Below are 6,000 nucleotides of genomic sequence, written 5' to 3' on the forward strand. Positions count from 1 at the left end.
TGCAGCTCCTCAGGCGCTCGCCCCATGGCCAGCTTCCCAGGCTCCAGCCCACGGTCAGGAGCACTCTCCCGAAGCCTTGCTCGTTCCTCAACCTCCTTCCCAAAGCCCAGCCTCCAGCGTGAGCCTAAGCCAGGCGCGTTCCCAGCAGCAACGATGCTCGCTCGCTTCTAACGTCTGCCCCAGTCTTTCTCTGATTTTGCTATATCATTATGTTGATGCAATAAATACGCAGAGGAACTCTAGGCACCGGCCGTTCCCTTTGCTTGAAATGCTCCACCGCGGTCTCCCAAGTGGATATTATCGTATGATTATACCCATGCCAGAGGAATAACTGCCTGTGTCAGTGTTACTTACATCCTGCAACTCTCTCTTCGTGCCTTCCTCTTTGCATTTCCCATCCTGCGTTCACACGCTCGCCCTACAGGGCTAGCTTATACTTTGCTCTCCCTGTTCTAGCAGCAGATCCTCTTGGTAGAGGAAATCTTGATTATATGTTGTGGCCTGGAGACTGAAATCACAGAAAAATGAACACAGAGCAGCGTTGCCTTGAGGTCAAGATGAAGTCAGAGCTCTGTGCTGCCGAGTGCCGCCTTTCACTCTGCCTGACCCTACACGTGCCCGCCAGGGCCGGCGCAACCACCCCGCTTCCTTCGGGGGAAACCGCCCATCCCAGGTAAACAGGGTGTAAATCACAATCTTATAAAAGGGCTGCAACCTTCAGGCCCCGTGAAGATCCTTGCCTATTTCCAACACTGGGAAAATGTATGAGCAGGGAAGTAATATTTATATAAGTCAAGGAAAACACTGTTTCCTTCTTCGGCAGGAAACAGAAGTTATTCTCCGAGTTTCAGCAAAAGAACAAGAAATTAAATAAAGCCTTGGCAGCCTAAACTTGTTTTATTCCTGCGGTTTTACAATCTCTGAGTCAAAATAAACACATTTTCCATCTCAGGAGAATTACTAGGGTAATAATGGAGGTGGGGGGAGTTATTTACAGGCTCCGATGGAATGATTCAATGAATCATATGAACCGAAACAACAGATTCAGAGTACCAAAAATTAACATTTATGCAACTATCATCTGGTGTGATCTTGATGCTACTGGGTGCTCTGGGGCAGCAATACACGACTGGGCAAACACCTAGGTGATCTCAGAGGGAGTTCTGCTGGAGAAAATTGCAATGACCAAAACTACAACACCCAGTTTCCTTCAGTTAAGCATTTTAGTGGCTTGTAATGGTGCTCTCTCTCCTTATGACTAGGGCTGGCTCTCATGGATGGGGGCCAAAGCAGAGCCCCTGGGTGAGGGCTCATATCCTGGATACTGCTGGGTGCTAATCTGCATCACCTTGTGATACCAGTGAGGCAGATTAAATACAAATGGGAACTTTGAATCCTTGTACTGTAATGTGTTTACCAGTTCAACTTTTAACAACATTCAAAATTTTGCATTTAATTTCCTCAGGGCAAGAGGGAAGATTTTCTTCAGCTGTGCCTGGACACACTGAGGAGCGCACAGCTCAGTAGGAGCAGCAGTGGGGCGAAGCCAGTGTCCTGCTGTAGTGAGCCCGGGCACTCGCACCAACTTTTTTCCACCCAAAATGACCAAGCGTGCTGCTCTTCACTGTGTCAGCCAACATCTTCCAGGCCGTTGTAGGAAAAAAAAAAAAAATAAAATAACAGCCTTTGCATCAAGTTTTCACTGTGAAATTCAACGCCATTGTAAAGGCAGCTCTTTTCCAGTTGAATTACTGTCTACCACTTTGTATTTTTGCTTGCCAAAATCAGCCCGTGTAAATCAGTGGAAGAGCTTGGTCTTTTTTTTCCATTTGTTATTTTATGATTTGCAATACACAGAGAGTTAAATTAGGATCATGATGCCATTTCTAAGCAGTGTGGTAAGAACCAGCCATGCCATGAAGGTCCTTCTCTCTGAGGTCTGGCAAGTATTTAAAGCAGCCAACACTTCCCTTACAAAAGTTGACTCATTTACTTCAATGAAGCTATTTATATAAATAAGCCTTCCCATGTGCATATTTTAAGGGACAGAACAGCAGTCATTCTTGCCAGCGCTGGAAGGGATACCAACATCCTTCAGAGTGCCAAACTTCACAGTTTGAGCTAAAGATCCAGGTTGTCCAGCTGAGACCAGTGAGAAACTCATTGCCTTTGTTTCCTGGGGGTGCTGGAAAGGGCAACAACTGGGAACACAAAGCCCCCACTGATTTCATGCATTTGTTAAATATTATAAAAATATTGAAGCAACATGAAATGAATGAGAGGTCAGTATCTCCCATGTGTGCTGTCTTAGATATTTATTGGAGGCAGATTATTGCTCTAGGGAGCTAGCAAGAGTAGGTAGCTACAAGGCTCATGGTACCGTGAGCGTGCAGGATGCAGGAGGAGGAGCCGGTACATGGGTGCCAAAGCAGATGGGAATGATACCATGAGAACAAGCCTCGAAGCTCTTTGCAAAGTGCTTTCCTTTCACTAGGATCCTGGGAGACAAAAGCAAACAGCAGAAGGGTGAGAAAATCTTGAACTGCATATTCCCTTCCAAGCAAAACTGCACCCGAAGAACATTGTGCTTTGTGCAAAGCTATTCCTAGGGTTAGGCTGATGCTTAAAGGGTAGAGTTAAACTCTGAAGCAAGCATGTAATTTTTATAAACAAGGCTCGTATTTCCCTTCTGGAAATATATATATGGAAACCCACGTACGCATGAAGTCTAAGCCATGCACGAGAAGATCATTGAAGCGTTGTTATCTTTGCTTTTGTTCTGCTTTCCTGATGCTTTTTTAATACTCTTACCGGTACTGACTTGGAATTTACTCCCTTTTCCAGCAGAGACTTTTCACAGGGCCAAAGGAGTCTTTGTTCTCCCCACCGCCGCCCCAGCGCGTTGTTGTTGTGCTGTCCCTGGGGTGTGCTTCTGCTCGTCCAGGGAGCCCATGGCAGAGAGGAAGAGGCAGAGGATGTGAACTCCCATGTTTGAGCACAAAGAGAGGGAGAGCGGGCGAGAGGAGGACCTGTTCGCTCCTACACAAAATGCTCCCCAGCAAACAGAGAGCTCTCCAGGCGGTTAAATAAAATGGTAAAAAAAGTGGTGGGCGAGAAGGGATGCCTCAACACTTGGGTTTTGCATTGTCAGGCGGCAGTGTGGCAGCGTTTGCAGAGCTTGCCATAGCTGTTGTTATGTCAACACTTACATGCGTGGGAGTTGCAATTTCCAGGTAAAAAATCTGCTGGCTCCGGTGAATTTGCTTCGCATACCAAGGTAAGGAACATAAACACATCAGTGTGGATAGCGCTTTGAGAGCAAGTCATGGCCGTTCCCAGGCACATCGGACTTGGAAGGGACCACCCATGTCACAGAGTGTAGTTGCTAGCTCCTCACAAGCGCCTTGCACAAGCTGGTCAAGCACCATCTACTGGGTTACTTCTGGGTGATTCTTGCAGCTGCTTCCTCTTATTAAAAAGTTGGCAAAAGTACTGAACTAATTCAACTTGCCTTATTTCTTTCAACTAAAGGCTCATTGGGCTCAAGAAACACAGGGCTGGTGGTTAGCAGGACTTGGCTCCCTCCATAGCAGCTTATTGCAACATGAATGATTCGTTGTGATACAAAATCAGCTTAAACATTTTCTGCATCTTGATAAAGGTGTTGCCCCCTTATCTCACTCCCCTAAATTACACAGTCACGTAATTGGCCAAATTTTGCCATGGTCTGCATCACAAATAATATTGTTGGGGAGAGGGAGAATTATTTTTAATCTGGGTCATTCCTCCCTAGCCCAGCATGCACTGTGGACATCAGATAAGGGCTGGGAGCCAGAAAAGGGCAGGAAGGAACTTCCTAATTTGCTTTTTACAGCAGAAGCTTCATATCATGATACAAGAGCCAGAATTCGGTGATGGCCTAAGAACAGAGAAGTATTTCGGAGGCATATTGTGAAGCTAATGTAGTCTCAGCTGAAGAAAAGACTGACCTTGAGGGGCTCTCTAAGGTGGTAGCCCTTTCCTGGTGACTGTTCTGGGGAAAAGGCAGTGGGATTCACTGATACTGGAGCAAAACTTACTTTTACTGTGGATTAACCAAGCACTGCAGACCAGCCACTGCACGAGGACTCAGCCCCATCTCGCACCTTGTGGGAAGCTGCTTGTGTGGCCGTACCCACAGTGAGGGTGGATGGTAGCAATCTCAAGGTCACACATGCAGGAAGCAAACAGGCTGCTGCAAATATCGTGCAAGCGGAGGCAGGCTTGCAGGGCTATCAGCACTTTCCAGGTCAGAGCGGACACACAGGGAGGTGCCTGACTGCAGGAAGAAGCAGGAAGAAGTGAAGATGGTGCTTAAAATCCTGGCGAGAAGGTTCAAAGTCTGGCCAGAGAGCCTGACCCTTGCTAGTACAGAGAGACCTGGGTTCATTCCCAAGCTTGGCCTCCTACAAATCTTCACTCCCCACTACTATCTCTTAAAGTGAAACATAAGCTCACCCCACCTGCCCTTACACCACTCCTACGCCTTTGGCTGCCCGGGTTTGAATTACATTTATAATGCTGTGGTTTTCATGCAAAAGAGCCTAAGGACAGACACGTAATTATAATTGTCTACGGATTTTTTTTTGCCAACATTTTGCATGAATGTCCCTACCGCGTAGGATTTGCCCTGTTCCGGCTGAAATGATAAAAGTCTTTGCAATCTTTTGGCTTTGCATTTATACGCTTCATCATATAAGAGCATTCTGATCCATAGAGGAGCTTGTAGCAAATAAATGACAGCAGCTGAAATAAAATAACCACCAGCATCTGGATCCTCTTGAGGGTGAAAAGTAATGATGATGTGACTGCACAGCCATAAAATCAACAGCAGCTTTCCAGCAAAAGCGAGAGGACAACAACTCTGAGCACCAGCCATCGTGAACATCTTCAAGGGTTAAAGAAGCATGCTGACAAAAGCCCGAATGTTTTACAGCACACAGAACATGTAACATACAATAGAGGACAAATTGTTCTACTGATGTCTAAAAATGCTTAATGGAGAAACAGGCTGTTAAAATACAGGATACTTTATAGGTTAGCTCTTCTCCATACTTCATCATCAGGCATTTGCCAAGTTAGGAAAAGCATCAGACTTCAAGTTAGATTTAGGCTTCTTGAGAGCAGTTTTTCCACTAAAAGCTTAGCTAAAAGACATACATATTAATGAAAAGGAGTCATTCATTCTTGTCACACAATTTGTCCTCAGAACAGTTGCAAATCCTGCATATCATTTTTTTTCTAATCAAGGGGAAATAAAACAGCTTTTATATAGCTACACAATTGTCCACAGTCTTTCCCAAGAATGGAAAATGCACTAAAAGTGGAAAGCAGGTGGGTTGTCTCTACAAAGTTACTTCTGCACATGAAGTAAGCTACATCCCCTGTTTTCTATTCAAAAAAAAAAAAAAAAAAAAAAAAGCTATAATCATTGTGCTTTTCTGCTCACTTCTTCTGAAATAGTACTGTGAGCTAGAAATCAGTTGGAAGTGTTCTTGGTGCCTGTATTAAACTTACATGTATACAGTTTCTTCTTATTAGACTGAAAAACTTTCCTACTTTTCTATGGTGTAGTAGCAACCTTGGCATCCCACCTTTCGTTTCCATTGCTCCTGACTTGCGAAGTTCTGCACATTTCTTTCATGTTGCTGTTGGCTTGGGATTGACAAAGAAGCAGCAGAAAACAGAAGTCTCAAGAAATACTGATGGGGATGGGGAGAAGAGAGGTTTGTCCTCCCTTAGGTGGCCCGCTCTTAGGTAACATAGAAGAACCACCTAAGAAGTGCAGAACATAAAGAGAGGAAATTATCCAAAAAAAAAAAAAAAAAAATCCACAATCCCTGCTCTAGGCCTCTGGTCCAAAACTCCTTGGTATTTCCCTGGGGTTTTACTTTGATACTTCTGTGCGTCTTTATTAACTCAGAGGCCTCCTCAGTCAGAGTATAGTTGGTAAAATGTGGT

This window comes from Rhea pennata, chromosome 8 (genome assembly GCF_028389875.1).
Source record: "Rhea pennata isolate bPtePen1 chromosome 8, bPtePen1.pri, whole genome shotgun sequence".
In the NCBI taxonomy this organism is placed as follows: domain Eukaryota; kingdom Metazoa; phylum Chordata; class Aves; order Rheiformes; family Rheidae; genus Rhea; species Rhea pennata.